The sequence below is a fragment of the Miscanthus floridulus genome, chromosome 17, assembly GCF_019320115.1.
Source record: "Miscanthus floridulus cultivar M001 chromosome 17, ASM1932011v1, whole genome shotgun sequence".
Classification (NCBI taxonomy): Eukaryota; Viridiplantae; Streptophyta; class Magnoliopsida; order Poales; family Poaceae; genus Miscanthus; species Miscanthus floridulus.
This window is the reverse complement of record NC_089596.1, coordinates 34,484,631-34,496,044: the sequence shown is the minus strand read 5'-3', so window position 1 is coordinate 34,496,044 and position 11,414 is coordinate 34,484,631. Positions and strand designations below refer to the sequence as shown.

Genomic DNA, 11,414 nt, shown 5'->3' with positions numbered 1-11,414 from the left:
AAACATATTATATATATAATATGAACATATGCTATTAGTAGTTGTCCGCAACCAAAACTAACCATGATCGTGTCACAGCCATGACTCGTTGTCACCTGTTACCCCATCGCCGAAGAACAGATCGGCAACAAGAAGCGACTGATATCGTTGGGACGGGAGAGCCGCATGATCCGACAAACGGTGACTGTGTCAATCAAGACGGTGATTAGCTTAACTACCAATTATCCTTTGATGATGAGGATGACTGCGAGTCTTCGCCCACCCTTGATGATCACTCACCATCTCCCAACAGAGATCACTCCCCTCCTCATCCCTTGCTATCACCCCCGAGAAGACAGAGGTCTCCTTCTATTCCTCCTCGTTCGACTCCATCTTCATCAGCACCGAGAAAAGAGAAGACTCCTCCGCCTCCTCCTCCTCCTCCTCCTCCTCCATCTTCATTAGCCCTAGGGAAACATAATTCTCGTCGTCATCCTCCTGCTCCTCAACCTCAGCCCAAAACAAGATCAAAGGCATCCTTGCAGTCACAGAAAAGGTCCTTGGATTCAGTCGCTAATGCTCCCAAAGTGGACCAACAAAAAAGAAAAAGGTCGTTCAGTGGCAGTGTTACAAACTTGATGAAAGAAAAAATTACAGCACACATCTCGAAGGATGATTGTGTTAGTTTCTTCAATCTCTGTGCCTCACTGCCTTTGTTTTTTTTGAAGTCCGAATTCGAAAGGCAAACACAGAATAAATATGCTATAACAAGAGATGAAGAAATACACAATAAAGATTTAAGGAACATACATAAGTACCTCGAAGACAACCTAGGATTAACCATGGAAGAGGCCACGACCATCTATTATGATGTACAAGGGATGGCAACACCGGCAATGAAGTATGAAAGGGGCAATCTTTTAGTTCCCGATCATGAGTATAAAAATCTGACAACATATATGCGCTAGTTACATGAATATTACATGGCTCAAGCAACAGAGATGGATGACTTTGGTTTTGAGGTTATTATCCGTTCGCCACATGTTTTCCATTATCCTAAAGAAGAGAAGTTCGATGTCGAGTGGGAGTGCTTGTTCCAACTATACTAGAAACGCTCTCTTGATGTTCAAATGTTGACGCTGTGGACTATGTAAGTACCCTACATGCCTGATTTTACAATTAACTACTCTCTTAAGACAGAAATTGTTAACATTTGAGCACTTCCCATGATTTTATGTAGGTGTATAGCAAAATTATGCATTCTAAAAAGCAAATGGGATTACATAGGCTTCGTGGACCCCATGCGAGTCAATGAGAGGACATGTCTGGGCCTCTATGGATATGATGTGGAAGACCTGAAACAGAGATTGATTGCTGTTTTTGACGAATTCACGATGAAGAAGAAAACCAACATACTTCTAGCCTACAACTGCGAGTATGTGTTCTCGGCTTTTAATTTTATGCTTCATTTTTTGTTAAGATTATTTGATAATTAGGATTCTATGATTGCAGCATCCATTTCGTCTTCATTTGTGTTAATCTTGTCAAAAATCTGCTCGAGGTGTGGGACTCGAAGAAAAAACCATTTCATCATCTGGATGCACTGGTGGCAGTGCTGAATTAGTAAGCGATCCTAATAACATATTATTTTCTAATCACACATACCGCTTTCTAATGTTTCTCCTTTTAATGTTGCTCAGTGTCCGAAGAAGACATATCGGTGGGACGCCGGTCCCATTTAAGCTTGTCAAAATGGAGGTGAAGTACCTATCATAGCCGGCGGGAAACAATGAATGTGGGTTTTATGTAATGTGGGCAATGCTTCGCTACATCAACAGGAAATAGGAAGAAACTGATAAGTTGGTGTGTATAATCCCCATTTCATTTATGTCTGTTAATAATTCAACAAAATGATTTACTATTCCTCTTTGGATATCATCTTTTTTGAACGACAGCGCAAGAAATATAACCACGAAAGGTTGTTAGACATGGAGATCATCGCACTACAATCAGAGCTGACAAAATTCATCTTAGCCGAGGTATTAAAAAAAGATGGAGTATTTTCCATTGCACAGTCCGTGAAGTACAAGGACAGGTATGACCCAGAGCGGCTCGCCAGATTATTGTAAGAAGTCCGAGAAGCATGTGTGAAGTCCAAGAACATTTCTTTTTTATTTTGAGGGATCGAGATGTGGATAAGAACATTTGAATTGTAACCGTAACATTTGTAATGTTTAATATTGATGTACCTGTCGTCTACGTAGCGTATATAAAGCAAAACCTGATTCCAAAAAAATATAAATTAAAATCAATTATAAAACAATAAATTGCAAATGTGAAATCACTGCCGGTTATCAGAAAACCGGCAGTGTTGTCGTAAACATCACTATCGGTTAGCAACAAAACCGGCAGTGATGGCACTGCCGGCTCGAGCCACAAATCGGCAGTGATTCTTACTACAACACTGCCGGTTGAAACACAAACCGACAGTGTTGTTGGAACTGAGCCCTACCAGGTGGTCTTATGAACCGGCAGTGTTGGTTGAAATGAACACTACTGGTTGTGTAAAGAACCGGCAGTGAAGTTGAAGAACACTGTCGGTTTGTAGGAACCGAGAGTGATAGCTTACCCTCATCACTGCCGGTATGGTTGTGCCGGTTCAAAATCCGGTAGTGAAGGGGTATTTTGAACCGGCAGTGATGGGGTATTCTAATGTAGTGCATCATCTACCAATGGTGATGGCGGCCCAGCTCATCCTGCTCATGGCTGCTCTCATACGTGGCCATCGGCAGCTGCTCCTGTGCTGCATGGGATCTAAACATTATCCCGATGCCCACAATACGAGCGATAGAGGATGCTGTGGCCCGTCTCCAGGAAGGCATGGCCACGCCGCTAATCCACATGCTGCACACGCTGCAAGGCTTCGGTGGATACCTGGGCTGGCTCGCCGATGTGCTGTGCGACAACTGGCGGCTAGCCGTGGAGGCCTACAACAAGCGAGACTGGAAGACGGTGCCTACCAACTATGGGGACTACATCGACCACTACATGCACGGCCAGCAATACCGCCGAGACTCCCGCGTCTCATTGATGAGGCCATCGTGTACGCCAAGGGGCTCAAGGTCGCTAGCAACGGCAAGGAGGTGTGGGTGTTCAATGTCGATGAGACCTCGCTCTCCACCCTCCCCTACTACGCCAAAGAGGGCTTCGGGTACATACACACACGACATGATTCAACCAACGGATGTAATCTATATCCATATCTACATCTACATCTATATGTATCACTATGCTAGATTTGGACATCACTGTTGGATTTGTGACAACCGGCAGTGATGTACCTTCACTGCCGGTTATGAGCTTGAAAATGAAAAAATAATTGGGGCTGGTCTAAAATCGACAGTGAAGCACCACATCACTGCTAGTTTGTGGCTTGAACTGGTAGTGTTTCGATGGCCACTCATCACTGTCGGTTTAAGCCAAGAACCGATAGTGATTGGGCTCTATCACTATCGGTTCTAGCCAAGAACCGACGGTGATAAGCCTACAACACAAAAAGGCTGCAGCCATCCTCTCCTTCCTCCTCTCTTCCATCCCGAGAACAAAGGCGTGCGTTTAGGCCCTTCCCTCCATTGTTGTGGCGGCTCTTCACCATGAAGCTAGCGCTTGGATTTTGAAGAATGGCTTGATCTTTCTGCTTTAAGGTTAGTAACAAACATCCAATCCTTTGATTTTGTTCTTAATTAGCTTCGTTTTGATGGCTACATTGCTTGATTCTCATTCTAGTTCTTTCTCCATTCTAGAGAGCACTTTTCTAATTAGACATTTATGCAAGGCCAAGAAAATGATCTGCCCCATCATTCTCAAGGTTGAAAAAATCCACGCGTGTTCTAATGATTGCATATTGTAGTACGGAGAAAAATACAGAGACTTGAACAAGTGCCCCAAGTGTCAAGCTCCATGGTATAAGGAAGGGCCGTCAGATGAGGGTACCAAGACCAGAGGAGGTCCCGTAAAGGTCATTTGGTATTTCCCTATAGCTCCCCAAGTGCATAGGCTATTTGCATGTGCAAAGTCAGCCAAGCTATTGCGCTGGCATGGCGAAGAGTGTAAGAAAGATATAATGATGAGGAACCCTGCCGATGGGCATGACTGGAGGACTATCAATACTATGTTCTATAAGGACACCAATGGAGAGGTAAGGCACCTTTGGTTTGCTTTGAGCACAGATGGGATGAATCATTTTGACCAGGTTAGAAGCAATCATAGCACCTGGCCAGTGACGCTCTATATATATAACCTTCGACCTTAGGTCTGTATGAAGCGGTCATACATTTAGACGCCACTACTAATCCAAGGACCAAGACAACCTGGGAATGACATCGATGTGTTTCTGGAACCAGTGATCGATGAACTAGTGGAGATGTTTGGGACGAGTACAAAAAGGAACATGTCACGATCAAGGGAGTACTTATCGCTACAATCACCGACCTGCCAGGTCGAGGTTTGTTGTTCGGAGAGAAGACAAAAGGCTATACTAGATGTGTCGAGTGCTTGGACGACACCGATGCGGTAAATTTGTCAAATAACTCAAAAATAGTTTATATGGGACACCGTAGGTTCCTACATAAGGATCACCCTTACCATAGGAACAGAAAAGATTTCAATGGTACTATTGAGAAGTGCTTAGCTCTAAAATATTGAGACGGGCCTATGATACTTCGAGAACTCAACAAATTGGAGGTTGTCCTTGGGAAGGGGGGCAATGCAGTAGCAGCACCTGATGGGAGCATTTGAAAGAAAAAAATGGTTTTCTAGAAACTACCTTACTGGCCATTTCTGAGTGTACGCCAAGTCTCGATCCCATGCACATCACTAAAAATGTGTGCGCTAACACTCTTAACACCTTGATGGACACCGGGGGGACATCAAAGGATTCACTAGCTACACGCCTGGACATGCAACACTTGGGAATCTAGAAGGAGCTGCATCCCATGGAGCTAGAGAATGGCCATGTCGAACTTTCGGTTGCGTCATGGACATTGAAGAAGGAAGAAAAGTGTGCGCTTATTTCTTTCTTCAATAAGCTCAAAGTCCTGATGGGCTACTGTGCAAACCCAAAGAGGCTAGTGAACATGAGAGAACTCAAGTTCAACTATGGCCCTATGAGGGCCCATGATTGTCATGTCATTATGACTCAGCTGCTCCCTGTTGCCCTACGTGGTATCCTCCCCCAAAGGTCCGCGCCCCAATCATAAAGCTTTGCTCGTTCTTCAATGTGATCTAAAAAATGTCATTGATGTGTCCACGCTAGAGCAGCTACAGCGGGACATAGCCGAAACTCTTGTTAGGCTTGAGATGCATTTTCCGCCGACTTACTTTGATATCTCATTGCATCTGCTCATTCATCTTGTTGACCAAATTAGAGCCCTTGGCCCAATGTAGCTACATCAGATGTTCCCTTTCGAAAGATTGATGAAAGTTTTTAGGAGGTATGTTAGGAACAGATTTAGGACAGAAGGGGGCATGGTTGAAGGATGGTCAACGAAGGAGGCCATTGAGTTCTACACATATTATCTAGATATCAAAAGGGTTGGAGTTCCAGAATCTCGTCACGAGGGAAGACTACGTGGCAAAGGAACGATCGGGGAGAAATCTATTACAGTAGACGACCCTGTTTCTTTTAGACAGGCACAATTCACTATTCTCTAGCAAGCCGAGGGTGTGATGCTATACATTGATGAGCACAAGCAATCGCTGCAAACTCTGTATTCGAGCAGGTCATAGGCTTGGCTGGATAAAAACATAAGGAGGAATTTGTCAGCTGGTTGCAACGTCGCTTGCTTAGAATAAAGTTGGGTAATCAACTGGATGCCCTAGCCAAGGGACCTTCGAGTACATATCTTAAGTACCAAGGGTATGAGATCAATGGATTTACATTTTCCACAAAAAAGCAAGATGGAAAGAGCACATACCAAAATTGTGGTGTTCGTTTTGATGCTCACGACGAAAATGGCAACGTGCAGGCGACATACTATGGTTTCATAGAGGAGATATGGGAGCTAGCCTATGATCCATTGAAGGTTGCTCTTTTTCGCTGCCAGTGGGTCTGGCTTGAGGAAATCAACACTGACAGCAAAGGGTTCACTACCGTTGATCTCACTAAAACCGCATACAGAGACGACCCCTTCGTCCTTGCAAGAGATGTTATGCAAGTCTTCTATGGAAGGGACAACAAGACAAAAGGAAGGCTAAAAGTAGTCCTAGAAGGGAAAAGGAAGATTGTCGGTGTCGATGGAGTGATGGACGAAGAAGACTACAGGGGCTATCAGGAAATGCCTCCATTCGGGGCGAACGTACTCGTACCTATCCTTCATGAGGGTGACGAACCTATTTACGTACGGCTTGATCACAATGAGACCCTCATTATTGATGCACCTAAAGATAGTTAGATTATTGTTAACTATGTAATCATTATGCAGACGTTGTATCAGCAATTCACACTGAATATCTAAATTATATTTTGTGCGCATCTCTATAATTTAATTATTAACTATGTAATCAAATATTGAGATGATGTTCACAAACACTATTATTTGATAATTATATACTATTAATTAATTATCATAGAATTAAATAATCAAGACACATTTTTTTGTGTTATTTTAGAATATAAATTAACTGCATTATTTCTATTAATAAATAAATAAATAAAGCAAACTAACCGAACTTTCACTATCGGTTCTATGTAAAAACCGGTTGTGATATTAACTTTAACTGTCGGTTCTACTTAAAAACCGGTGGTGATGTCCATGTCCCCATATATAAAACAAACCACCGGCCACATACATCGATCCCACCCACCCACAAACTCTCATAGTCTTATTTCTCACGTTTCACTCTCACTTCTCAAGAAATCCACTCTCTCTCTATGTGATTTAGTCATGGCTCCTATATTTTTCAATGGTGTTGATATGTTGTCTTCTCCAATATTCTATCTATATTAATTTGATCTATATTTATATTCATGTTTGTTTGTATTCTACATTTATATATATTCTTATTCCTTGCATTCGATTTATATTTAATTATGTTGCCACATTTTACTTGGAAGATTTTTTTTTGTGCATATATTTTATGTTTATTTTTTTGGCATTTTATCGATCAGGTGGTATGAACAATGGACCTCCCCCACCACAAGAACTAGGTTTCCACCCTAGCGATGAGCCATTCGCTCCTAATGTGGCCATTCCACAGTTCCCTGTTCTAGCTATTGTATGAAATATTTTCCAACATCTTTTGTTTTTTGATGCTAACAAATAAGTGTAATTAGTTTAGTATCATTGCTACATACATATATGTCACAGACTATATCCCCAATAGATTGGCTGTGAACAACACTTAGCTAGTTCTTTATCTCGAACATCATCGAGAACACGGCATCTAATGCAAGTGGTCAGCTATGGACATGTGAACTCAGTTTTTCCATCCCTTTGATGGGTGCAAATCATCGGAACCATATCCATGAGACGGGAAGACAGAGCCCGGACATGATAAGCGCCTAATTTAATGTCGTGCGCATCTTTTTAGAGGCACTTCAACATGTTTGCTATGATGTGCCTGATTTCTCACACTTCAAGGCACTTGCTTTAAATGCTGGTGATATCACCGTCCCGCAAGCAAACGAATTGTTTGCGAGCTACAACCGTGCAGATGTGGTAAAATGGTCACTTATACCTAAGTCGTGGTTATTTGTTGTTTATTATTGTAATAACATTCTCTAATTTTTTTCTTTTTCTTCGCATGCAGATTGCGCTCCAGGACCTTACCTATGCTGCATGTGGGCCGTTCTAGACCAAGCTATAGAGCAACTCGGGTACGATTAGGACTTCTGTAATGGAAACCTTGGCCAGCTCAATATAGAAGGACGCTAGTACTGCATAAGGATTACTAATAGGGGAAGTGGTCATTCAATAGGTTACATCTATGGCCAACCAATCTTTTGGTATTGTGAGGCACGAGAGAGTGCACTCATACGGGCATTGACCTTCATCGATACAATCGGATACATAATCCGTAACATCAATTACCATATATGGCTATAGAGGCATGTTAGTGTGCGTGGCCCGATCGAACCCGACAGTGATTCCGATAATAATTAATATTTATTTAGCTAGGTTTTCAAGGTCATAATTTAATTGGGTTCTAATTTTAATTTGTATGGCTTTATGTGTTTAATTTTTGTCATGCATGTAATTCGTGTAACATTTGTTGGGCAACTAGAAATATACATTCCGGTGTCATTTGGTCTCAAAATTATTCTCAGGCTTGCACGTGACACAGGTAAAGGAAACACAAAGTTTGGGATTTTCCGGAGATGCTTTGCTACTTTCTGAGGTTTAATTGAATTTTCACACGACGGCACTGATTTATTATAGGTTGAACTGAGTCTACCCACGAAAAGGTTTTAATGTGCCCTAGGGATAAGAATTTTGTGGAGGTTGATGAAAAAATCTATTGGGTCCAAGATGTAATTCACCCTCTTTGGTCTCATTCAGCACAAAAAAATATATTAATAAAAAAATGATTAGAAAAACCTAAGATCTTGTTTGGGGCCTTAATTTGGGTATACATGCTTGCCAAAAAACTTTCAAGCCATTTCGACATAGGCGGAATATATATTCTTCACAGAGGTACATGAGCCCTTTCATCAAACTATGACTATACACATAGGTTATCAAGGTTTCTGTGGTTCATACGCATTCCGGTGTCATATTGGTCTCAAACTTTTTCTTAGGCTTGCACATACCACGTGTGAAGGAAACATCTAGTTTGGGATTTTTTAGAGATAGTTTGATACTTTCTGAGGTTTAATTGAATTTCTACGTGACGACACCGTTTAATTATAGGTTGAACTGAGTCTACCCACGAAAAGATCTAGAATAGTGCCAAACTTTTACACCGACTCTAATGTGCCCTAGGGATAAGAATTTGTTGAGGTCAATGAAAAAAATCTATTGGGTCCAAGATGAAATTCACCCTCTTTTGTCTCATTGAGCACAGAAAAAATATATTAATAAAAATGATTAGAAAAACCTCAGATCTTGTTTAGGGCCTTAATTTGGGTATACATGCTTTCCAAAAAACTTTTAAGCCATTTTGACATAGGCAGAATATATATTCTTCACAGAGGTAAATGAGCCCTTTCATCGAACCATGACTATACACATAGGTTATCAAGGTTTCTGTGGTTCATACATATTCCGATGTCATATTGGTCTCAAACTTTTTCTTAGGCTTGCACATACCACATGTGAAGGAAACATCTAGTTTCGGATTTTTCAGAGATGGTTTGATACTTTCTGAGGTTTAACTGAATTTTCGCGCGACGACACCGTTTAATTATAGGTTGAACTGAGTCTACCCACGAAAAGATCTAGAATAGTGCCAAACTTTTACACTGACTCTAACGTGCCCTAGGGATAAGAATTTTGTGGAGGTCAATGAAAAAAATCTATTGGGTCCAAGATGAAATTCACCCTCTTTTGTCTCATTCAGCACACAGAAAAATATAATAAATAAAAAAACTAATCAGAAAAACCTAAGATCCTATGTGTGGTCTTAATTTAGATGTACATGCTTGTCAAAACAATTTCAAGCCATTTCGACATAGGAATACATATGCTTCTATTTATTCAGTATATAAAAGAAATTTTTTAATATATATAAACATCACTGTTGGTTTCAAAAAATCGGCAGTGATGAGACGAAATCGACAGTGATGCTGGTTATCACTGTCGGTTTATTTTTAAAACCGGCAGTGATATATAAAAAATTAAAAATATTATGCAAGCCCTTAGGTTCAAGCTCGGGTCTCGGACTGCATAGTTCTGAGACTTAACCGATGCGCTAGTATAGGATGTGTGCTAAGGGCAATTTATTTTTTCTTTTTGACCTTTAGACCACTTAATAAATTATAAAATTAAACCAAAAAATTAGGCCGCCTAGGATTTGAACATGAGTCTCGAGGGCTAAGCTGCAGGGTTTTAACCGTTGAGCCAGTCGGAGGTATTCGAAAGAAATGGAAAAGTTATCCTACTTAACCCCTAACTGCTACACACACATCATTGCCGGTTTGATGGCACGGTTTTGTGTGGCTGCTATGCATTCATAGTCGCCACTATTTATACTGGGGCAATGGACAAGATTTGACTCTGTTGAATCACGACTTGTCCTGCTTATTCGTCTGATAAATCGCACATCAGACTCTAGCTTGCATTTGGTCATTCACCATGCACGCTTATATTCTCTAGTCTCTAGATATATGTTACATAAAAAGAATTAAGGCTGTAGTATAAAGATATAGAACGAAAAAAGAGAGCGAAGGATCACCCAGAACACAAAAGTAACGATAAAATGATTTCACGTAGTATCATGAAACAAAAAAGATAGCATAATTTTGAATTCGTAATTTTCCCTCTTGTGTCTTACTGCTCACATGGAACTACAAAAGCATATATACTATATATATTATTTGTATGGGTGCATTTTTCCTATTCTTACATGTACATACTCATTTATTAGTTTGAGTATGTTTATATACTCATTTTATGATACTCCAAATCATACTATGTGAATTTTTTTCAAAACAACAAGTATTTTTAATATGTTATTCTAATCCTATGACAGTAGTATACAAAATAAGTATAACCATATACTCAATGCATACTTAACATACATACTACCATAGATGGTCTAGTATGATCATATACTTCGTCAACGTACACTTTGTCGGGCCATATAGACCTTAAATCTAAAGATATACACATGGGAGTAGGAGCAACTACTCCCTGAGAGTAGGAAATAATTTCCCTTCTCTATATTAACACAAATATGAGTAATCTAGGCAATCAACACCAAAACTCCAGGGAGCATGTCATACTTTTTCATACATGTCCTTTTTTCCTCGACACTCTGCCAATTCAATTTGATTGATATTGCAACGCTTTGTCCATGGAGATAAGTACGTGGGTGTAGAAGTATTTTAATTTACTCTTAAATCACTAGCCAGAACCCCATGGCAATTGTCGCGGGCTAGACAGAGTTAGCTGGCATTTTGGGTTTTCCCCCTCTAAAACATTTATGCATCGATTATTTGTGGCTTGCATAGGTAAAGGTAGCAAAAGAAACAACATCAATTCCATTTATTCCAATCCTTTTAACAAAAAGAAAAAGGATAAACATATCCATGTCCCTAAATTAAAGCAAACATATGCTAATAGATAATTGAGCAGAGCATGGCACATCAGCGATGATAATGGAAGGAAAACTGCCAGTGCAAAAAATTGGGCCACCTAGGATTCAAACATGGGTCACGAGGACTAAGCTGTGGGGTCTTAACCGTTTAGCCAGTCGGAGGTATTCGAAAGAAATGG

General features: G+C 40.6%; 1 pseudogene; it reads left to right on the top strand.

Annotated features, from left to right (window-relative positions):
- The first annotated feature begins 2,711 nt into the window (after positions 1-2,711).
- The window catches only part of LOC136514782 (stem 28 kDa glycoprotein-like), a 45,086-nt pseudogene continuing 36,383 nt past the window's right edge, over positions 2,712-11,414 (top strand).